The sequence below is a fragment of the Harpia harpyja genome, chromosome 13 (assembly GCF_026419915.1).
Source record: "Harpia harpyja isolate bHarHar1 chromosome 13, bHarHar1 primary haplotype, whole genome shotgun sequence".
NCBI lineage: Eukaryota > Metazoa > Chordata > Aves > Accipitriformes > Accipitridae > Harpia > Harpia harpyja.
In genome coordinates this window covers 11,913,226-11,937,908 of record NC_068952.1, presented here as the reverse complement: position 1 = coordinate 11,937,908, position 24,683 = coordinate 11,913,226, and the positions used below count along the sequence as shown (strand labels likewise).

At 39.9% G+C, this 24,683-nt stretch overlaps 1 long non-coding RNA gene across 2 annotated transcripts in view; it reads right to left on the bottom strand.

Moving 5' to 3' along the window:
- The window catches only part of LOC128149886 (uncharacterized), a 64,910-nt gene extending 44,709 nt beyond the window's left edge, over nucleotides 1–20,201 (bottom strand). For both annotated transcript variants that reach the window (XR_008237884.1, XR_008237885.1), the window contains exon 1: nucleotides 18,031–20,201. This is a non-coding gene — a long non-coding RNA (uncharacterized LOC128149886). The remainder of the gene's footprint in view (nucleotides 1–18,030) is intronic.
- Between the last annotated feature and the right edge of the window lie 4,482 nt (nucleotides 20,202–24,683).

Here is a 24,683-nt window from a genome sequence, read left to right as displayed (position 1 = left end):
ACAACTTTGAAAAGAATCTTTACTGACCACAAATGGCTTCTTTCCAAAAGACACCTCTGTATCACAGCATTCCACTACACCTTCCTTGAAGCGTGAATCCCAATACTGAATTTTTAATACCAATTCCTAGAACACAGACATGGTCAGTGGATGTTTCTAATCCAAGTTTTTATTGAAGCTAATGGACCCTGACTCACAAAATGTGAAAAAAATCAAAGCACAGTGATAAAAACTGTGTGAGCAATATCAGTTAATCATATGTACCATGCACCTATTTTAAGCATGAGGCTGATACTGTTATTTGTTCTTTGTAACTCATGGAAACATATACATTAAGGAATAATTGTACTGTTAACTTACTGTAAGTTTTCCATCAATAGTCTGTAGATTACTACCATACTGTGAAATGTTGAGACAGGAAGGAATTATATAATGCTCTGGCATTTCAACTCCATATAATTAATATGCCATCCTTAAGTAGTAGTAGATGTGTGGAAGACAAACTGGTTACATCTAGAAGGACCAAGAAAGGCATAATTTAATTTTCCAACTTACCAAGCCTCAGAACTCCTTGCCCAAATTGCTAATTTGAGATTGATAATAAACTGTAGGTGTCATCACTATCATGGTCATACAAGCCTATTATAATGAAGCCAGAGGCAGTTTACATTTTTCAACAATGCTATTCATTTCACCTGAGAAGTCAGAAGTGGATCATTTCCAATAGTAAACAATAATGTGACATATGAAACATGTCTAACATAACTGACTTACTAGTAAACCAGTCCAAATAAAGCCATTTATCTTAGCGGAAAAAAGAAAAAAAATAAAAGAAAAAGGACTGGAAAAGCAGAACGCTGCTTCACAAGGTATACAGCTCCACAATTCTTGACTAACTGCAAGCAGCTAGATGTATTTCTAAGCGCCTTCCTGATCCAAACAGAGCTCATCTAATGGCAATAGTTCTTTCCACAGTACAGTGGCAAAATGAAACCCTGCATATGGAGCAATGTGTAAATTGGCTCCAAGTGTCTTACTGCAAGATGTTACAAGACTTCATGTGTGGAATATTTTTCAGTTTGGGACATGTGAAGCAGTGAACATTGATCTTCAGATCTGGAAGCTTCCTGCACAAGGAGGCCTTGAAAATAAAGAAATAATAGACGCATTTTAGTAAATGAAATAACTGTGTATCTCCATGCTTCCCTCAGGCTCTTGCTAGCTTGGCTGGAAAACAGAGATAAAATGGAGCAGCTCATATGCTTCTCAACAAGACAATGAGAATCCTTTTCATTCCAAGAAAACATCTTGCATTTGAAAAATTGTCTTTTCTGACAACAAAAAAATCCTACCAGAATCCTCATTTCACCAATCCTAATTCCATCCATTTCACCAACTATAGCTTCCCTTGCCTTTCATTATTCCCTTCCCCCAAACTACAAGCCCCTGTTTTTCTGTTCTAAGTGAGGGCTTCTGACTTTCTTTGCTTGACCATCTAGAAATGCTCCAGGGGGCTAAGATATATTAAGTAAAATCAAATAACAGAAACTAGATCTTTCATATATAATTACAATCAGTTAGAAATTTCAAAACGATACTGAGGACATTCCTTGAAGTTCTGGAATAAACAGTATGGCTTCATGAAAAATTAAGGTGCTCCAGTCAGAGAAATGTTAATGTTAGACTTTACTTTGCTCAGCCAGTATCGCTGATATCCTTCTGTTGAATTAATAAATATGGCTGAATACATTTTCTGATTTTTTTCAGAGGCCTGGCAGCAAGCTCACTGCAACAAGGAAATTGTTTGGAAAGCCTGTGTAACAATTACCTTCCCAACACATACTCAGGGCAGAAAACAAAACGTGTGATAAAAACCACTGGATGTGGACTTAGAGAAAGACCTGAATCTATGCTTATATAAGGATGACAGATCCTCACACGAAGGAGACTGTAATTTGTTTCTTATTTGATAGAGTGAATTTAATCTCACAAGTCTAATACAAAACTCCAACAAATATTCTAATAAAAATCTTGTATTTGATTCTATGCAGAACTTTTATTTACAAACTTTGATCCTGCCTTCCTAGTGTACTTCAGAGAACAACCCCAGTTTTCAGCTGCTTTCAGAAAAATCCAAATTCTCAAAGGCTCAAACCAGAAATGAAACAGGGAGGGAAAATTAACTTGTCTTGAGAGGACTACAATTAACTCACAGTTCTCATCAGATTAATACAGAAATTGGGTTCCTAGCATTATCCAGCCTGGTCACTGGCTTTTTTAATCTTATATTTGTGATGCAATACTTAGGTGTTGTAAAGGATTAAATCCTTAAACCCTGATACAGCAGAGCATTTAAGCAAGTAAGCCCAATGAAGCAAGCAACTAAATATGACATGTGACTTCCATGAAGAAAGTCACACTATGAGAAGTTTAGCAAAGGTTTCTACAGCTAACTTTCAGATATATAGGATTATAGGAGGAGAAGGAATAACCCAGGTAAAGTAAAAACATAGCAAATAGAAAAAAAAGGTTAAGTTAGGTAAAGTAGGTTATAAGAACCTGTTTAGTACATTCACCTATGAAAAACCTAAAACATTTCTGTACAGAGCAGTAGCAACTTTAAATGCTATTAACAGAACAAGGCCTGGTTTAAAATAATATCCACATTGACTCTTACGTGGTGAAGTACTGTGCTGAAGCTGGAGTAACTGGGGATAGTGGCACCTGATTAATTCATAGATGGATAGTTTTTCCATTGACAACTTAGAGTCCTACAGAGGAACTAACTCACCAGTACTAAAGGAAGATGAAACAGATGTTTGTATTGTAGACACCAACATTCATCTGGAACCTGGACCGTTTAGTTTAGAACACATGGTATAAGAACGATTGGTAGCGAGAGGAAATACTCTGAACAAGTTTACAAAATCTAACATATATCTCATTCCAAAACCAGACTTCTTCATGAAACAAAATTAACTTCAAAAAGTTTAATGCCAAAAACCAACCAAAATCATTCACAACCCTGCCTCTGAATAATTACATTTTTACTGGTCTTGCCACAAAATCATGCTATTTCATTAACTCTCTACTATTTCAACATCAGAAATACGTACTCTGCATGTTTGTATACGTTAGCACACATTTTCTAGACATCCACATCAGTAATAATAGTAACATCTTTTTAAAGATTTGCAAGCATGGATGAGCTTGTTCACACACAGAGTACACAACAAAACATGAAACTAGATGTATTTTGTGGGGGTTTTGGATTTTACCAAGAGCTTCTGGCACAGCATAACTCCCTCCTTATGCTGTCATTCCAGATCACAGATTTGAGAAAAACAAAACGCGTTCTCATTTACTTTTAAGTCTGTGGTATACTGTATCTAGCATGGAATTTCTCTGTAAGCAAAATTCACTTAAGTAAAGCATTATTTACTAATCAAGTGTTTGGTAATACATTAAGCAATTCAAATACCTCCTATACTATCAACAGTGTACTTTCCAAGGACTGTAGAATGTATGTTCTTCAGAGATTAAGAATTACCTACCACAGTGACTCACACAAAATCCCAATACTTGGTTTCTTTCCAAACAGTCTTACTAGAACACGAGATTGAAAACTAAAGATTTATTGTAAATGACTGTTGTTTTTGTAATATGCTCTGCAATTCTAATAAACAATCAGTTGTAAAAAGATTTCATTTACACATGACAATATAGGGCAACATCCACTACATGGAAATCTAAATACAGTATCTGTGCCAAGTAGGTTTTAATAACTTTCCTTGGTTTCTTTTTCTGCATGATAGAACTCTTGATTAGAAAGTCACACAGAAAATGTTAAACTGGAGAAATTAATCTAATTTACAACCAATAAAAAAGTTAAAAATATAAAATCCATTGGAATAGCAGTAAGTTATAGTTAGATATAAATGGTGTTTTTATATGTATTCGTACATACACATAAAATAAATTACTTGTTACCAAACTGTATGGTTGGTGCTCACCTAGAACACCAGCTTGGTAAAGAATGTATATGAATACAGTGGTTTGTACACCAAGGTATACTAATACATATGTATATTGAAATGCAGATATTAGAATCTTGAATTTGTACCCAACCTATCTTAAATACAGATATTGTACCTACCATACAGAACAGAGCATCTGATCCTATTCTAACAGCAGCACTCCCACTGATACCCCGTCATATGGAGAATCACATCCATATACACATTAAAACAATGCTAGCCACATTTTATGCATTCAAAAAAACAAATACATTGTTATGCAAAATATAATGAGTTTGACATTACTTTGTGAAAAATCTGGCAAGTGAGGTAAGTTTATGGATTAGTATAGGCATACGTGATATGTTACTGGATGGTTATCCTGAACAGTTCTGTATGTATTTTGAAATGTACTTGATTAATTAAGTAACTATATTTTATAATTATGAATAACGTATATGAATTGCATTAAGAAAAGTATTTAAATTCTAAACTGATAACATCAAATGGAACAGAATTGCCTGATTTTGTCTGAAAAATTCACATTATCAGGTAAAAGAGATGGCCATTTCAACAGTAACTGAAAATGGAAATGCAGAACTGTATTGAGCCCTTCCATGAACATTCCTGCTGACCTAGGAGGAAGAGTTATCTATGCAGGATTAATATTGGAGCACAATGTCTGCTCAGCATTCAGAGCAATGAAAGAACAGGCACTGCACATCCAGTACAGGGAACAAACAAGAATTCAGAAATCCTGTTTTTCCAGGGCATAGCCATATTCCACTTATGCCAACAGGATCTCCCAGTGCATGCAGCCAAGAGGTAAACTAAGATTCATGAAGGCGACAGTGGATATAGATGTGCAGCTATGAAGGGAAGAGAAAGACCACTTTCACATGGGAAACTAATGGAAATTCAGCATACCGCTACCTCCCAGAAGAGCATTCTTACAAAGCAGAACTGCTGTCCTCATTAAACAATTGTTTTGGTGGTTGTTCATATTGGTCTTAAATTGGCTATTCTCTAAACATATTGTATCTCAGTCAAGCGACTTTTGAGTATGTAGTTTTATTTAACATAAAACTTTTTTTGAGCCACTAATAAGTATATTTAGATTAAATGATATTTAGACTAGAAAACTTCAGGTCATGTAGTATTCTAGCAAGCCATTTTTTCCTACTATAAATAGCAATGTTCTAATAATTACCTGTTGAGAATGAGTGAATTTAAGGTTTTAACTAAATCCTTTATGAATTTAAGTCAAACACTGAAAATTAATTCAATATGGCCCATTTCAGTTTCCTATATTGCTTGCTATGCCACTTCTCTAACCACAAAACATCTACATAGCTATCTATAGTTAATCTACACATGACTAAATCTGGATATGTGTAAAAATAATTCTGTAACACAGTATTTGCTTTTAGAAAGTCCAGAATTACCCAAGATGTATGCATCATAAGGTCCTGTTTCAAGTTACTTTAAAACCTCTTGTGTACATCATTGCTTAGAATTTTAAAAGTGTGAAGTGCAACTGACATACTATTTTTTTCATGTAAGATTGTGTTCACACTGGCATATATTTTTTTCCATAAGAAAAAGAAATTCTATACTCCTTTAGTCTGAGTCACTTTTATCTTCTACCAACAGAAACAATAAAATCAAAGAGAAAGAGAAGTGTCTCCAAGGGTTGCCCTCATAAAGGAAAAAATTATGTTAACTCACAGTAATTAAAAATGCAGTCATAACATTGGCTGCAGTATAATCTAGACATGTCTGTTCTAGCTTTAGAATAATTTGCTGGGATACTTGTAGCAATCTAGGTGGGGCAGCACAGAGCTCAGCAATGGCTAGCAAAATGGTCTGTTTTGGGCAGTCAGAAGCTCCATGGAATTGAAAGCTTTACAATAGCAATACAATTTGAATCCTTACACAAGATCAGCAAATCAAATGTATAACTATGCTTCCTTGTAGTCTTTAATTCAGAGTATGTGCTTGGATGATATGCACCCTCACTTCCCTGGGTTTTGCCTTTATGTTTATAGGAATTAATACTTTCATTCTTCAAAAGGCCCATACATGAATGAGACTGGCTTGTCGGATGAACTATTACTTTTTGATCTACGAGCCACTCCTGCAGGCTTCTTTGAAATTTGATATTAGATTCAGTTTTGCTGTAATCTTAGCTCAAGTTGCAAGTTAAATATTGACCTTAAGTCCTATCTATACATGAAAAAAACCAAACCACCCTAGCTTGATATGGCACTGAGAATTAAAGGACAGGTAAAGGTCAATTTACACAACTCATCAGTTGCTCACACCATGACTTTGTAGTGTGGATACTTGCTTACAATCCTTATATGCTACTAGCGTTTCACAGTTGTTCACAATTACTTCCATGACTCCAGAACAAACAATCCACTAATAATTCAGAGGGTAGCAAAATGCACTGTAATAAAAGAACCCAGGAAATACGCAACTGAATTCATGCTAGCACACAAAAATGAGTGGATTTCTTGTACGGACACATCTCACACATCACTTTGCACTGTGGTCCCTGTCTACACTAACTTGAGTACGAGTTACGCAGCAGAAAAAAAAAGCCCATTGTCTGGAGACAACAAGTTCACAGTGGCTGTCCTTACCATGTGGTTTCTCTCAATACCTACAGATTGTCCAACTCAGATTCATTGTTCTTCTTATGCCAGCAGTGGTACAAGGATGTAAGGGAGGTGGCATGCACCTTCCTCAGTGAGAGTCAGGGTCATATACAACCAACAGCACAACTTAGGGCTGTTCTCCAGATACCCCAATTTGTGCTCCTGACGCAGTCCTTATAAATTATTACAAGAGAGCTGCCTATATGTACACAAAAGCATTCTGACTGCTCCCTCCCTTTGAATGACTTCTGTGCTCAGACTGTGAACAGGAGCCAGGAACGTGGAGGCAGGATGCTATAACGGCTATGAGGAGAAGAGACAGAGAACTGGCATACAGGGAGGAAGACAAGACCTTTTTGCTCTCTTGTCCTGATATCTGTACATGGGGCAAGGAAGACCAAAAAATCACTCCTAAATGTAGAATCAGTACACAATCATGCTGAAATGCTAGTAAAAAATACATTTTTTTCCTCTGTTACAGTTATTACCCATTTCTTTTTTCTCAGGTAGGAAATGAGACTTTAATCAAGAAAAACACTAATACCTAAGAAGATTAAAGAAGTTCTATCAGAAAAATTTCCTTCTGAAAACTTAATCTGAGTAAAGAGATGTCACTACAATATTCTAAGACATGCTTTGTTATCTAATTATCTCTTATAAAGAAATAAAGCAACATTACTGCACACAACAAAAATACACTCTACAATCTGCTTCAATACATTTCTTTTCCTCGGCTTGAAAACAGCAACATTAATCAAAGAGATAGTAAGTATTGCTAATACAGAAAAAGTAGCCCATCCCCCCAAACAGATGCACATTTATATTTAAAAAGCAATGCAATGGTTCTTTATACTGACTTTTATCTGTATACAATTCTCACAGACAGCAATAATTTCCATTGTGAGGAACATTATATGGCCAGGGATGTGTACTATGTAGAAGGGAAAAACGGTTACTAACTGTCATGGTTTAACCCCAGCCGGCAACTAAGCACCACACAGCTGCTCACTCACTTCCCCCCACCCAGTGGGATGGGGGAGAGAATCAGAAAAAAAAAAGTAAAACTCGTGGGTTGAGATAAGAACAGCTTAATAGGACAGAAAGGAAGAAAATAATAATGATAGTAACAATAATAAAATTACAACAATAATAATAAAATAATTAGAATATACAAAACAAGTGATGCACAATGCAATTGCTCACCACTCGCTGACCGATGCCCAGTTAGTTCCTGAGCAGTGACCTCCCCGCCTTCCCTGGCCAACTCCCCCCAGTTCGTATACTGGGCATGACATCACATAGAATGGAATACCTTCTTCTCCAGTTTGGGTCAGCTGTCCTGGCTGTGTCCCCTCCCAACTTCTTGTGCCCCTCCAGCCTTCTTGCTGGCTGGGCATGACAAGCTGAAGAATCCTTGACTTAGTCTAAACATTACTTAGCAACAACTGAAAACATCAGTGTGTTATCAACATTCTTCTCATACTGAACCCAAAACATAACACTATACCAGCTACTAGAAAGAAAATTAACCTATCCAATCCAAAACCAGGACACTAACCTTTTCATATCTTGTTCTCAGAGTAGATACATCTCTTCTACTCTTGGTTGAAGCATCTCCTGGGCACTAGAGCCAGATTTTTCTTGGCACTGAGTGGAATGAGCCCTTTTTGTGCGATTTTGACCAGAGCAGATACCACTCTAACCTGTTTTCCATTTCATCATGTGAAATTATTAACGGATACACGTGGTGAAACGGAAGAAAAAGCAGAACACTCCTCACAGAGCAGGCAATTCTAAAAAAGGAAAACTGATACTTTGCTTGTGTTTATAATTCTTCTTTATATGACTTTCAAAATGTACTTCATAGATCCCGAGATCACAGTCTATTTAGAAGACATGTTGATGCATCAGCCCTCAAAGTAACAGTGTTTTGCAATGATACAAATAGGTGACCAAGTAATTAGTTTGCAGAATTACAAAAAAGGTTGCCTTCCCTACTATATTGCGTGTGCTATTTAGAACTCGTAACGTAATCTAGGTAATGTAACCTAGGTAATCGTAACGTAATAGTAAGGTAATAAAAAAACCTTATAACGAGCTGACACTTTAGCTCCTCAGTAAGAGAATACTATCCAGCAAGTATTTGTTAGAAAGTATCCATGCATAAGCAGGTATATGTTTTATTTTTTCCACACGTGGAATAAACAGGATAATGCCAAGGCTTCAGTTTAGAATAACACAGAGGGTTAGACAAACAGTTGAGGCTGTAAACCTTCCCTCTCCTCTATGTCTATGAAGCTCAGTCATGAAAATGGAGGATAAATAGTATCAATGAAGTCAATACTTCTTTTTGTCAAAAATATGGATAAAACCTCAAAGGTCTTTGCCCTTGTAGAAAGAGACAAAAAAAAAAAGGCCCTGGTACTAGCAAGAAGTACATTAGTTTGGATCTATTAAGAGTTAACAAGGTCTTCCATAGTAATCAGACCACTGCCAAATAGACTTGACCTTACCTAGCACCAGGGGCTGAAGACTAGCCATTGAGCCATCTTGAAGCACTGAAACATCTGCAACCCTTTAGCAACTATCAACATCATCTGATGTAGCAAAAGACTATTTCAGGATTTCATCCTGTGATGATGAGAAAATTCTACGAGCAGACTACATGATGGCAAGTTTTCTGAACTCTACCTTGTACACCTGCTCACATATGGAAGGTAACCCTGCACAAATGAGACACAGAGATGACTACAGTCCTTGGAGATGATGGAAGAGATGACCCATAGTTTAGAAAATTAGTAGAGCAGCACCGTCTATAAAAAGGAACAGGTACAACCCAGACCAGGCCATGGCAAAGAAGACTACTGCTACAAGTTCCAAGGACCTGTCTTTGGCTCTATGGCCTATTTTATTCTCTGCCATGGAAATAAATTTCTTAGACATAATCTGGACCAGCAGTCTAGATTAGCAGTCCACAAACCGGGAATCAGGCATCTGGGAGAAAAAAAAAAGGGGTAGCAAGTATCAGTCTCCTGCAGAAGCTTCTCAAAGCAGCAGCTCTTCTGCTTTTTAAGTTGCTTTGGGCTCATCTCAGCAAGTTGACTGCAACACTGAGCTTCTGTGAAGCAGTTAACAGCTACTGGGGAGAGCTGCTGAAAGTAAGTGTTCCTGGGGAGAGGAGAAGAGCATGAAGCTTCCCTGTGAAGTAGCAGTGAAGGATGTGATCTTTCTCATTGACGCAGAGTAAGGAATAATGGCCAAAGCCACCATTTTGACATCTTCCTTTCCCTGGAGATACTGTCTGAATACAGCGTGCATTGTGGGGCTGGAGTGGCAGAACTGCAGCCCCCAGCAGCCACCCTTGTCCTGTAGCAGCAAGAGGTACCTGTAATGGCAATTCTCCAGAGCACAACCTAGAGTAACCTCCAGCCTTTTATCTTATCCTGTTCTGTTTCCCCTACCTCAAGAAAACAGGCATCCAGCTGAGAAGAAGGGTACAGAATGGCAGAGAAAACATGTGAGAACTGCTCCTGGATCTACCTCATGCAGAGTTTCCAGCAGATCTGGTATTTAGCTGTGAGTGTAAGCAGTTTATTGGCACAGGTGAGACTTTATCAAGAGGAGTAAAAATAGCATGCTGTTGCCAGTCTGATGTTGCTTCTAACATCAGTAGAGACTGCAATGCCAATGCAGGCACCTACCTCAAAGAAAAATTACATTAGAGGTTTCTAGCCTACACTTAAATCTCTAGTGGCACTGGAGTCAAAGGAGGGAAAGGAATACCCAGGTAAGAACTACTAAACATGCTAAAGCTCTCAGTAGTGGGAAGAATACTTCGACACATAACAAAAGAGACAAGGGAAGTAAGAAAAAAATTTTCCTCCATAGAACAAATGCTGTCACATAGATCTCTAGCAGGGGTAGCACCAGAAAGGTCCTAGAGATTAACAAAAGGGGAGGTGGATGGGTAGATATGTAGAGTTTCAACCAATTTTGTTATGTCATTGTGTCTGGCTGTAATAACAGACAATAGGGCGTCTTGTTTGTGGAAAGTACCAAGCCTTGGCTCTTTTTCTTATTGCCCATTGTAAAGGTCAGACAATTTTACCTGAGATGTTCCAATATATTTTCCTGTCTTGAGGCTTTTCAGTGATCCTTCAGCTACTGCTCTGGGAATCTTACAAAAATGCCCTGAAGACAGAACAAACCTTCTCTTGTCCAAAGATAAGACATGTACCTTCAACCTTACAGAGGAGAGTTAAATAGCACTAAAGCAGCACTCTTGAGACAGGCTTGCACAGCTTTAAGAAAAAAAGGTCATGAGGAGTCCTACTGCTGTCTTCCATGACGTAATAGAAGAGCGTAGAGAAGATAAAGTCAAACTCTTCTCAGAAATGCGCAGTGAAAGGACCACATTACATGAGGCAATGGACACAAGTTGCAATAAGGGAAATTTTGATTAGGTATTACAAATTTATTCACCATGAAGGCAGTCAAACCTTGGAACAAGTTACTGAGGGAAGATGTAGAATTTCTATCCTTGGAAATGCTCAAAACCTGACTGGACAAGGCCTTGAGCAAACTAATCTAAGTAGGCCATGCTTTCAGCAGTGGTTTGAAATAGATAATCTCCAGGGATCCCTTCCAATCTAAATAATCCTGTCATTCTTGACCAGGCATTCCTCTTGTCAGAAACAGAAGATGGGACAAAGATTCAAGAAAATAATCCTGTTAGTGTATCTCTGGTAGCTTCTGAAGCCTTCTTTTAAGCAAACGTGCTATGTTTACCTCCACTCTGTTGTCTTGTGGCAAATGTGGAAAAGAGGTCTAGGGGCTACTGCCATGGAAGCTCTGGAATTCTTGTGGTATAAAGGGCTGTGTAGAAACCATGGTCCACAGTAACATAAAGAAATTAGAGGCAAACTTAATGAAGAAGAGTACTCCTGCAAACCTACCTATTTAACACTACGCTACTTACATTACAGAGAGCTGTTCAAGGAATGTAAGAGCACCAGTTCTCATCCACGTCAAAGAAAGGTCAGAAAGCTCTGCATGAGTGCCATCCTGTCCTGATGCTACCAATTTCTCCATCTCTGATGTCTGAGATACACACATACCAAGCATGGAGAACACAGGTGCTCTCAGTGGAAGAACTTTGCCTAGGTCTTCCAAAAATACTTCCCTACTATCACAGTCCAATATCTTTATAGCAAAGCTGAGTTATATTAGGGGATATCTTAACAAAAAGTTTTTACCTTCGTCCATTTTTTACGACATCTATGTACAAGAAGTGATAGATATTTTGCTCCTAAAATTAGAAATAGCACTGTAGCATGAGTACTTCCCACAAATTTCACAACTAAGAAAGGAACACTGCTAGTTACTGCTTTACTTTTCTGCAATTCACCATTTCTAGTAAGTTTTGAAAGTATTCTTTAAATGGGCAGTGTTCCTTTACTCCAGTGCTGTAGGGCATTTCTTGATAATCAGGAAGAAGTAGGAGAAATGAAATGAGTGTTACTTTCAGCAAAAGCTGAGTCACAGTTAAATTTCGCTACGCAACACCCTGCCCTTTGTGCCCTTCTGCTTACAGGCTGCCGCAACCTTCGGCTGTCTACAAGTTGAAAGTCATGTTCAAAAACCAAACAATGAAATCAGCAGCTTTTGTAACACGTCACATGGATCTGTGAGCATGATTTTGGGAAAGGTCCAAGTTTAGAAAATGTTGCTCCTACTATTCCAATTATGTGGCAAGAACTTTTTGTTTACATGGTTTATTTGTAATACTGTGTAGGATCGGGGGTTTCAGCCTGAAAATAAAAATGAGGTATTACTGGAAACTGACTAACAGTGACAATGGCCACTAATGGTCCTCCATTATGTGTGGGTGCATATTAGGAACTGCAGAGAATTAATCAGCATACCCTTATTATGTCCTACGGTGATCAACTAATCAAAGTCAATGGAGAGACTTGTGCTGCTTTCAATAGCATTTGGATCAAACAAGCCATGATGCAAAAACAACCCAACCCCAAACCAGCTGATATCAAACCCTTGGGTACACGCTAAATAAAGATGACTGAAGTTCCCAAACTGACATGTTGCCTGTGAATAGTCAGATTCCCAGACTTCTGAGCACTCACAAATAAAGTTAATTGCCAGTAAATCTGGCAGCTGTTTCAGCTTCATGTTGGTTAAAGTTTATAAACCCAGGCTTCACAAACAATGGTAGAAACCCTTGTCACTGTTGGAGACATGTTAGTGCATCTGCTAATACCTATGGCTTGTTCACCCAAGAAACTGATACTATTCAAGACGCTCTTACCTTTCTGCAAGGGGTTAACATCAGCGAGCAGTTAGAGTAAAAAAAAAAAAAAAATGTATGAGCAAACCTAAACAAAAAGCAGCCTCAACCATTTGCTACATGAACATATCCTTTGTGCAGCTGAACTATATTGACAAAGCTATACAAGCACGTAAATGCCTAACTACATTTTTGTACTACATTTTACGTACCCATAGTTCAGTGTATAAGGTCAAGTTATTATTACATTTTTATGGCCAGTTTATATTCTTAGTGAATTTATCTTAATGGAATAGCGTAAGCATATTGTACAAAGTGTTCTTTGCCTCTATCCTCTTGTAAACCAGAACTTCCCTGTTTCAAAAATGTTAAAGGTAAGTTTATAATAAGCAATATGAGCTTGTATATTTTCTCAGCCATAGTTCCAACATGAACTCAATCACAACAGCACTGTGCCACATCAAAGACCCAAACTAGACACTATGCCGTGACATATGGCTACCATGAGCTTATTCAGAACTTGGGTATGTCTGCATGTGCATGACTAGATGGTATAGACATGCATAGTGTATTTCAGAAAAGGACCCATCTGATCTCTGTAAAGTTGGTTCCAATCTGCACCCATCTGTACACAGCGAAACATTATGTACAACTCATACTCTGTATTATCAGAATGCCAATTATCAGAAAGTGAACTAATATTCAACATCCTAAAATGGAAGTTCTCAGAAAGCAGATACAAGCAGGAAGGACACACTGTCAAATTTGAATGTTATACTTCACTAACACAATTGTCAGCATAACTTGCAAATCCTCAGGTCATCTCCAGTGTCAGATGTTATAAGACTCCTTCATAAACCATTAAGCTTTGGAGAAAAAGGTTTGGAGAAAAGGTACCTGAAGATACCCAAAAAAGGGACACAAGTGGCTTTCAGCGTGTCCTCTGCATATTGTATCATACAATGAAAACAAAAGGAGACTGTGAAGAAAGGGCAGAAAATATTTCTGCCTCTGTGTGACTGCTCTCCTTTAATTTACTGCATTGTTATAAACTGATAATCCAATTATGTGAGAAATAAATGCTCTGTTATGGATCTAAGTATTTAGCAAAACCAGGCAAAGACCATGAGAGAGTCATCTGCCCCATCATACTAACAGCAAAACTCCTGTGATTGAATGAATCAAGAGTTAACACTACAACACATTAAAGGGGCAGTTTATAGTAATTAATTGTCCAAATTATAGGTCTTATTAAAAATAAGAGTATCACCACAATAAAATGTTTGTTATAAATGCCAGAGCACTATAATAAAGCAGGAACTGTCAAGCTCATCTTTGAAAAATGTTAAGAGGGGGAAAAAAAAAAATAAAAACAACTCCAAGTAACATCCCTTACTCCTGTTACTAGAAATAATATAAATCAACACCTACAGCACTAATGCATTCCAATACCATAGTCTATGTGTGCAGCTAACCTACTCTTATACAGAAGGGATTAGCTTCAAAACAGCACTGTCCCACCTCTTCCTTGGCCTTGTGAAGCCCAGTCACGAGGGGAGAAGAGACTGTAAGATTGGGGACATACATTATCTCCACTGTCACTCTTGGAGGGTTTACAGGAAGAGAATTAACACCACAGTGGAAGTTTTATAACAATAAGGTATCCTCAAATCAATGCAACTAGGTGTGGTAAATACAGTTAAACAATACCCGAGTGTTTTTCAGTACTAGATTCCTCGTTAGACATCATCAGCTACTTGTGTATAGCCTCTCATGTGCTCAGTGAGAATGGACATGGAAAACAAGATTTAATCTTTTAAATGCTGAAAATTATTTAAAAAGAGTACTTATTTGTTTCATGTCAACATGATTTATTTTCTTTTATACAGACGGCCATTCTATTTTGTATCTAGATTTTCATTGCAGCACTTAATATTGTACGAGATTGCTATTTGTAACTGGACAAGAATCTGCAAAGTAACACTTAGAATACCGTACCTTAGAATACACTTTTCCTCAATGTGAAATCAGAAATACCGATTAAAAAAACGTGTCACCTTGTTTTATGATTCAAATGTACTATTAAAAATGTTGCTAAGAAAGATCTGGTTGGTATTCACACTAGTTTGGTTTAAATACATATGTCAACAGATAATCCTCATATTCCAAGTCTGAGTGAAAACAGACCTTTCAGCAAATTCAGCCTCACCCTAATTCCTTCTGAAATAAGTGATAATTTCTGCTTCATTGGGTGCAGAATATTATCCACTAGTGATAAAACTCTCAATGAACTTAAAAATCTTACCTTTAATAATAAATTCTTACCTCAACCTATTATCACTGATCTCAGTGACACAGGAACACAGTCTAAGGGATCATTAAATAAACAAGCATATGCCTTTTTAGATTTGAAATTATATTTTTTCAGTGAACTGACAACAGCATAAAAACTAATCACAATAACCTTTATTACAGATGCACTCATATTTTCAACAGCTGGAGACTGTTTCTTTTCAGTGCTAAATAACTTAGCATTTAAGCAGAACAGCAAACATGAAACAACAAAACTCTACAGCAGTTATGAAGTGGCAAAAGAATAAAACCTGGATTTCTTTATCTGCATTTTCAAGCCCTTACAAGATTGCACTACAGATGGCATAACTGCCCAGGAGGCGGGCAGGATACTACACTGTAATCACAGTTACTAAAAGCAATCTGAATTACAGAAGTTAAAGCAAAACTAGACCTATTTTAAAGTACTGTGTTTAGTATTGCACAAAGACTAAAAATCATTATCTTTCGGGATTACAAAGGGCTTTTAGAACATAAACTACCATGACAAATTATTGCAATTCCTTTTTCTAAAATGTGAATAACACAATGATAGATTATGTGGAAGTGAAATAAATATAAGTTTTCAGTAGAGTCTTGAATAATATTCAAGCAGTATGCAACTCAATCTCTAAAAAACATTTCATTGTTTATAACATAAGTCAAATTTAAAAGCTTTGAAAAAATCAACTTATAATTAGGCATGTTGTATCACTGAAATGCATTTTCAAAAGTTAGTGATTTTACCGGGAGGAGGGAGGAACCAAGCTTTTGTGGGAAATCTCACAGTTCCAGAAAGTATGCAAAATTAGACAAAAGCTAATTAGAAAGCCTTAGAAGACCCTGCTTACAACAACATAGATATAAGAAGTTACCTGAGTTCAAACACAAATCAATGACCAGAAATATAATTTACATACCTGGTACTAGGGACAAAAGCAGTAGACTACAAACAAAATTAGTATCTTGAAATTATCTTAAAAATAGTTACTGAAAGGGAATCAAATTTTAAAAAAATCTTCACTTTTAACATTGTGTAGGTTGTGTGTTTTAGCAGCCAAACTTGTGGTTTTTGGTCACACATCAATCCGTAGGAAGAAAGGAAACTTAAGAACGAGCAAACTCTCCCATCCAAGAACCTACACACCCAGTCCTGCATCACTTCAGTTAGCGAGAACTGTCACTGAGCTCAATAGGGACAGGATCACGCCCCACTTGGAAAACAGCTTTATCTTATTTGCAGTACTTATTATTTTGAGATTTGAACACGCAGAAAAGTCAAAGAAATGAAAGATTAAATTCTCACAAAGCAACAATTCTCTCCTACAGTGTAAGGTGTATGGTGCATTTCTGCTGATAATGTTTAAATATATTGCCTTGACACGTGCTCATGCATGGTTTTGCTTCTGCTGTGCATTCAACTGAATGAGTAATAAATCAGGGATTTCTTCTAAGCATTGTGCTCACTTAAGATCAATGTTCCACAGTACACAGTGCCCCGTTGTTTATGGAAGTTTCAAAATGGTAGTCACGATCTACTGAGTCCATTTTCAACTTCTCACATTTAGTAAGGTGTTCCGAAGCAAAAGACAAGTTCAAAAGAATGTATGAACCTGAACAGTTATAAAAACAGGAGCCTGTGGGGAAAACAATGGGTTTTTAACTTGTTTTAAACTTCTTTACACAGCTGCTTTGCAAAATATATTTCCCATTGTGATTTACAGTATACTACAGCAGTTTCTTTGTGTACTTTATTAAGTTATCCACATTTTTTTAATAACAGTTGAAAACCAGAGTTCCAGACCACTGGCAGTCCTAGATAAAGGCAAATATCATGCCAGAGCAAACAAAAAGAGACCCAGTGGATATAGAGGAAGTGACAGGAAGTTTTGGAAGAAACAAACAGAACAGAACAAAAGTTTCAAAGAGCCTGAGCTGCATCAAGAAGATTTATGGGAAACATTTTGACTTTACCATCTTAGAAACTTTGATTTGGCGGTGGGCAAGGAGGCGAGGGGCAGGAAGGATTAGAATGGAGAATGCAGCGATAGGGCTTAATCTATTTCTGAACTTTGTGAGTCACATTTAATGTAAAGTTTCAAGTCACGCTGTTGGTAAACAGCGGTAGTAACAACAAAAAGTTCATAAATTCTGTAATTCATTCTGTCATGATAAACACTACCAGGTAACAATCCTGCACTGACCTTGTGAATGCACTAGTTGACAAAATGTCAATTAGAAATGAACAGACTTATGAAATAGTTTAATGTTAAATGAAAAGCTATGATAACCTTATGATACGAATTAAAAGTTTGATTAATTCACAGGTAACTATCACAAAATTTGTTACAGATGAATGCTCTGAACTCTTACCAAGATTTGAAGACAGAAATAAAACCGGGAATTTTTTTTGTAAGTTATTCAAATTTTCAATAATATAATAAATGTCACAAATGGAATAAATTGATTTGTGATACTACTAGACTACAGCAGATTCTATGAATAGAATTGTATTGTTTCAGTTCATACAGATGCTGCAGTATCTGTTCTGCAGAAAGTAGTAAAAGGTCAAAAGAAACAGGTAAAGCCTTTAATGTGCAATTTCTATTTATCTTAGGTATTTGCATGATAAACAGTCTTAATATTATGCCTACCACATTGCTCTGAGGTACAAAACATACTATCTCTATTTGTCAGAAAGCATTAAATGACTTACCTAAAACACCCTGTAGTAGACTGTACATTTTCTAAGTTTCTTGCTCACATCTTAACTACTCTTTTCTACCTGAAAAGAAAAATGCTCAGGATCACTGATAATTCTGCTTACACTTGCTCAGAGAAAGGACGTTATCACCTAAGGAATAAGATAAAATAATTTCTTCATATCTCAAAAAGCTATGAATTCTTGACTTTGGTGCTGCTAGAAAAACAGGAGACTCCCATGAAGAAGAAAACTACAGGATACTTAGTGCCTACACTTGATCAAGGGCTGTTCGTAAGTAATAGCAGAACTGTACACACTGAGGGATTTGTGAACTTTTTTTTAAACATTAATTTTCTCATATACCTTCATCATCCAGACTATACCCACTTCTACAAAAACTTTTATCATGTCCCTTCTTGAATCCCATCTTCCCTCATTAGATTCACAACCACAGTAATAAATAGCTTTAAGGGTAACTGCCATCCTCCACCTTGCATAACCTAACGATCTAATGAGAAAATGATATTTCAAATACATTTCAAATGTATCATGTTTTCTCTAGAATGAAAAAGCCAGACTGCAAGAACTGACTTGACATTCAGCTCTGGTTCATACCAAAAGGAAATCCTTACGATTGTGAAGGAGAGAAAGTAGCACATTTAAGTCACAGATATAACTTCCATTTACCTTTTTAGAGCGCTCCCACAGAAAAAGGAGGACAACCACAAATCAGAAGTGTAACATAGCCAAATCTCCTCCATAGCCACAGGAAAGGTGCAATTATAATTTAGCAACAAAACAGCAACTCCTCCAGGCAGAACTAAATCACAAACATCATATTGAGAAACAAAAATCACTCCTCCTTTCCCTCTACCCTCAGGCTTATAATTAAAGGAAACTCAAAAGAGATCCTCTTTATTTCTATTGCTTGAAAACAAAGAGCCCTGTTGAGTCAGAGAATACATATCTTTTTCTTAACTTCCACCAGAAACTCCTTCTACTCTGCCCTGAAAATGGATTCCAGACATAGAAGGCAAGGACATAGAAAGCAATAGAAAATATATCTATTTTTTTTTTTAATCAGATCAATAGATCTAAGTTGTTAAAAGTATGTGGACCTTTGTAAGTCTCATAAGAATTAAAATACCCCGATTACATTAAAATGCTAGATGTTTTTAGAGAAAAGGGTAATTAGCACTTAGAAGTGAGGAAGGGCTTTAATCATCATGGAACTTAAAGAACAGCTGTTAATTATTGCCTGTGGGAAACCAAAGGGCTGACAGGAAGAATAATGACAAAATTAAGTACCAAATTTCTGTTTCTGTTGAAACCACAGTTTTTAAGTGTCCATTTCAGTTAAAAAAATTAAGCTCTGGGCTTGTGTTTTGGAAGCACTCTATCAGTCCACTTGGATTGCTTTGTGACAATATTCTCTAGCTGCTGACTGGCTATTTCTGTCCTTCAGCTTGTGAGAGCCTCTCTAATGCCTTGTAGCTGTTCGGGTTCATCCCAGTAACTTCCATGAGGACACTCGGTATCTTGAGCAAGTAGGTCACATTCTGGGATGAGAATGAGTAGGATCCATAGATCGTGGTAGTTCTGCTGTAGAGGGCAATTATTATGCAGGACTCACACAGAGTCTGATTCTGCTCAGTACTCACCAACTTCCAGTAAGGTTGTTTCTGATGGGGCACCGTCTGAAAGCTACGAAGGGCAAAAGGAAAATTCTGGGAAAGCTTCATTTCAAAGCATAGGACTTTTTCCAGGATAAGGGGATTATTTAACTATTTTCCAGAGAGGTTCTAGTATAGGATAGTACATCACAGGCAGAGATGTACAATCAGTACAGATTTTTTTTAGAGTTACAACAAGCTTTGCAATGGTATTCTGGTAGCTCATTCAAAAGACTGTTTCTTTATCGGCATACAATCATCCTTATAACGGTGAGGTACGCGTTGTAAATTCCCCCTTCAGAGGAGATACAGTGTTATCTTCAGAACTGACAATATATCCTGGGGCTGTTTTGTTGCACTTGGAGCAATTAATTGTGCAACTACATGTATATTGGTCCAAACACCATTCTGTTTGACAGGGGTGTTCATAGTAGCACATAACCAGAAACAGCTTAATGGAAAAATAGCAGCTATTAAATTTCCAGAAACTGATTAAGTAATCCAGGTTTTTCATAGGAGAAAAGCTTGTATTCCTGAAAGCTTGTCCGCTTCTCTCCTCGTCTGTAAGATTTATCTAATAAAAGGCACAGCCACTCTTTACAACCATACCAGCTTCCCTTGGAATCCTCTGTGACAGCAGTATTTAGCTTAAGTTTGCACTGCACCACGCCATCATTACACTGCACAGCAAAGCCCTTCAAACTGGATATGCAACCTCTGCGAACATATGCCGCTTTACCACAACAGAAGACTGAAAAAGGACTGCCAACAACTATTCAACTACCTTTTCTACTACACTGCCACACATGAAGGGTTAAATCTCTACTTCCTTCAAGTCAAGACTTTGACTAAGCCTATCCAAAAACACTTTAAAATAATCTCAAATAAACTACTTGGTTAAACTGTGGAATGAAAATATTCCCATGTTCCAGTCTAGATTAGTCTAGATTTAGTTCAACCCCTTGATCTTTCAAATACAAAACCAGATGAGTTTAAGAGCTTGTGCATGCTGATGTGGATGCATCAGCCATATGGGGACAGAAGTTGGCACACTCATTTTGCCTTCAGGCAGTCTTAACCTACTTCCCAGCTCTTTTATAGAGACTTTTATTTGGTGCTTATTGCATAACTCTTGGTGAATTTTTCTACTTCTTTTACCTGCTCACAGTTACTAGCGAACCAGAAGCTACTTGCTGATGATGTAGTTCAAGCTCCTTTTTTCACATGGCCCACCACATTTTCCTTAAGCTCAACCTGAGAAGATGCCATCCCAAGCTAAAGATCTATTTCCTGCCTCGTCTGTCTACAGAAAGCAACAGCTTTAGGAGACAGACATACAGTTACTGACTTTATGCACAACTTCTCAAAAAATCAAAAGGATCCAGCAGCTTTATAATACCCGATTTTGAAATACAAAGAGTTACAATAACAAGCGGGTAAGCCTTGTCTACCAAATACTACTACTAAAAGCCTGTACACACAGCCCAATCTCCTTTCAAACATACAGTCATTATAGCACTTTTTTTTTTTTTTAAAAACATAGGATGATCTGATTCTTAGAAACAAGGCAAAAGAGCCAAGGCCAGCTCCTACAGGGGAGTGTAAATGCTCCCAGGCTCTGGTCTTTCACAGAAAGAGTACACGGCCACAAAAGCTACAGAACATCCTCAGGCTGTTCTTGACAAAGTTGGACTTGGCAACTGGAATAGAAATGAAACAGCATCCTTATAAGATTCTAGATATAAGCTACTGCTGTCATTGCTGTAGTTCAGAGAAAGGCTGTGACATAAATGGCATCCCCAACATGATATTTATGTAATAATTAATTGTGGGGAACGTCATGTTCCAGTAGGCATAGAAACTATCCCCCCGGGTAAGATGTTGCTTTTGTTTACTGGGGGAGCACAGTACTGGAACAAGAGCACCATGGTTTGCTGTCTGCTCTTGCTCTCAGTGCGAGAGAGTAATTCTTTCACAGGGTTCCCCGCAAAGCGAGGTTAAGCAACGTCGCAGGCTCCCTTGCTGATGCCAAATAACGGAAAACCGACGGCATCGCACAAAGAAGTCTCTCTCTGTTTCAAGAGCTATAAATTCAACCGGAGCTGTTGACCCCCGTGACTCAGAGGCGTGACTACCCGCAGAAATCAGCGCCCAAGCCAGGGCTCGGCTCGGCTCCACGCCCCGCGGGGCGGGCAGGGCAGGGCAGGGCCGGGCCGGACCGTACCGGGCCCGGGCTCTCCGCCCGCCCGCCCTGCCTCCCCTCAGCCGGGGCGGTGAACGGCCCCGCTCCCACCCGGCCGGGCTCCTCCCGGGGCGCGGGCTCCTCACCTCCGCCCACCGGCCCGAGCCCTGCGGCCGGGGGATGAGGAGAGCCCCGGCCGGGGAGGGCGAAGCCTCCTCCGCCACGGCGGGAGCCCCGGCCCGGCCCCGCCCGCCGCCTCAAGGAGCCCGGCCCGGTCGCCAGGCAACTGCCGGCCGCGGTCCCTGCTGCTGTAAACACCGCCACGCACGTGACGTGACGCAGCGCGCACAACCCCGACGACGCGGCGGCCCCCGCATTACGTCACCTCCCCCGGCGGGGACGGCGGGGCGCCTATAAATAACGCCAGGGCCTGCGCACGCGCACTGCCGGCGCGGGGTCGGGGGGAGCGGTACGCGGGACGGAGCCCAGCGAGGCAGTCACCGCGGCCGCGGCCACGCCCGCCGGCCACCGTACTCCCCACCCTCACCTTCTATTTTTATTCCTTTGTTTCAGGTCCCCGCCTCTCCGCCGGCAGCCGCCGCAGGAGGACGGGATGACGCCATCCGCTTCCCGGAACGATGACGAGCGGGGCGGGGGGGGAGGGGGGGAAGCCGTTGGAATGCGCGCGGGGCTTCGCTGCCTTAAAGGGGCAGCGTCCCCCGGCCCCGCCCCCGGGCGGGGGGCGGCCCTGACGGACGGGCGCAGCTGGCGGGGGCGGGGGACGCGGGGGGGGGGTGCGGAGCCACCGCGCTCAGCCCGGCTCCAGTCCCCGGTGCCGCAGTCGCCGCTCAGGCGAGGGGCCGCCTGGCGCGGCCCGGCCCCTGCCCACAGCCCCTGCCCGGAGCTCTCCCGAGGGGCCGGGCTCGGGCGGCGGGAGCGGAGCCGGCCCCGAGGGGAGCGGGTCGCGGGCGGGTGGCAGGTGCCGAGGCCCGGCCCGGGTGTCGCCCCGCCGAGGGCAGCTCGGCCTGGCGGTGAACGTGACCCCTCCGGGGGGGCGGGGGGGTGTCCCCAGTGTGTGTGCCGGGTCGGGGGTCGGGCCCGAAGCGGCGGGGCTGCCGTGGGCACCGCGTGGGGTCTTCCCCCCCCCCGGCCCTCCCGGGCAGTTCGGCGGAGGCGGCCGCGACCGGCCGGGCCTGCCGCGTGGTGGGGTTTTGTATGGAGCGGTTCTCTTCATCGCCGCTTGCGCCGGTTAGCGGCTGGTGCGGCGGAGCGGCTCCCCGAGGGCGGACGGGCGGGCTAGCTCTGCGGCCGGGGTCCCCTGCCGCCCGGCCTGGCGGGGACCCGCAGGAGAGAAACGCCCGGTCCTGCCCCAGAGCAGCAGCAGCAGCGTGGCATGCACAGCGCCTGTCTGCGTCTGTAGGGCAAACCACAGATACACATCGTTAATAAAACGACGCTAATTTACAAAGGAGGAAGTCCTGAATGCGTTTTCTGTATGTTTCTAGCTGAAACACAGAAGCATCGGACGCTACAGTAAAGGTTTTCTGACGATACGTTAAGCGTGAGCGTGTTTGACGTAACAAAACGCAGCTTTAACTTGGCCGAGAGCTGAGGGCTTGTCCATAGTAGGTTATCCCTGGATCGGGGATGTGCTCCAAAATAAAGCCCCTCACTCAGTATAAGGTCGAGATGATGCTGTGGCATCATATTTAGATCATGGCTCGTAGGGAAATCTGGGGTGTACTTAGTCACCTATGGCATGACCTTATATTCCCACTCAATTTAGTAACAACAGTTGGTTTCTTATGGGGCATGTGAGATTTAATTTATTAACTGAGTTTCTAGGATAAGTGGAGAGGAAAGTCAGAAAAGGCATGAGATGAGAAGTCAGCAGATGAAAGGGAAATGCTCAGAGAGATGGAGCTCCCAGAGAAACGTAAGTCTTGTCTCCTAAGCTGCTCAAATGGGACATTAATGTAAATGCAGTTACTTATCAACAAATATTTTTGATACGTTGCCCCGAGTGATTTTTTTTTCCTGATTTTTAAAATATCTGGTTATGATTCTCATTTCAGCTCTTGCCTTTTGTTCAGTTTTGAGCCTTTTTATTGAATAGCACAGTGGGATCTGTCGGAATACTAAAACTCTTGTGTTCCGAGAATGATGTTTCAGCCATCTGAAAAAAAAAAAAGCCTCCGTTTACATTTGGATGGTATTATCTTATTCATCAGGCTGGCATGTGGGAATATTGATATATGTTTGAGCATGTAAAATCCTGGTAGGCAAATACCAGAGTAACTTGCCTCTGTATATTATCGAAAAAAAATGCTGCAGCTTAGCCTTGAGATAGCCAGTGTGTCACAGATGTATGTTGCCATATCTTTTAACTCTGGAACGAATTCTGCTCTTACTGTCCCTTCGACTGCTTTAAGTTAGGACAAGATATGTTACAAGAACTTTTAGCTTGCTGAAGAGCTTCTGCCTTTTTGCATTATGGTCCAAAAGTAAGCTGAAAGGGTGTTGGCTGTTCTTCCTAAATGATCACTTGCATTAACTAAACCAAGAAAGAGGTAGAATTAATAAAACATTGGAGATGATTGACTCTGAAATGTAATCTAATTAAGATGTCAATTTAAATAAATCACTTACTGCTGTTGGAACTAAATAATGAATGTCAAAAGCTGTTTATGTGCAAAAGATATCTGTCAAGTTTTCCTGTGAAAGTCATTCTTTAAAAATTCAGCCGTTTTCATTCTCGCTCTTATAAATAATCAGGCAGGCTATTCTCTTACCAATTTTATGTTTCGGTG